Source organism: Buceros rhinoceros, unplaced genomic scaffold (genome assembly GCF_000710305.1).
Source record: "Buceros rhinoceros silvestris isolate BGI_N320 unplaced genomic scaffold, ASM71030v1 scaffold24250, whole genome shotgun sequence".
Taxonomy (NCBI): Eukaryota; Metazoa; Chordata; class Aves; order Bucerotiformes; family Bucerotidae; genus Buceros; species Buceros rhinoceros.
Window position 1 is genome coordinate 1,676 of NW_010390498.1, and position 327 is coordinate 2,002.

Consider the following 327-nt stretch of genomic DNA (forward strand, 5'->3'; position numbering starts at 1 on the left):
GGGCCTCAGGCTTCATCTGAAGCTGCTGATGCTCAGCCACTAATGCTAAACGCTGTTCAGAGAGGAGAACTCCGTCAATCAAATTCCTTCTATGACGCCAGCACTGGCTGCCCAGGACCGCCCCCACCTCTGCCCGAACCCAGCGGTGCCGCATGCCCCCTGGGACCCCCGCCCACCTGCCTGCTCTCCCTCTGTGACCTCTCAGGCGAGGGGCAGACAACTCGTGGTGGTGGCTGTGCCCAGTGCCCACGGCAGCTGCGGACGCAGCATGACCAAAGGTCACCTGCACCGCCCCGGCAGTGCGGCAGCGCCACGGATCCGCCGCCA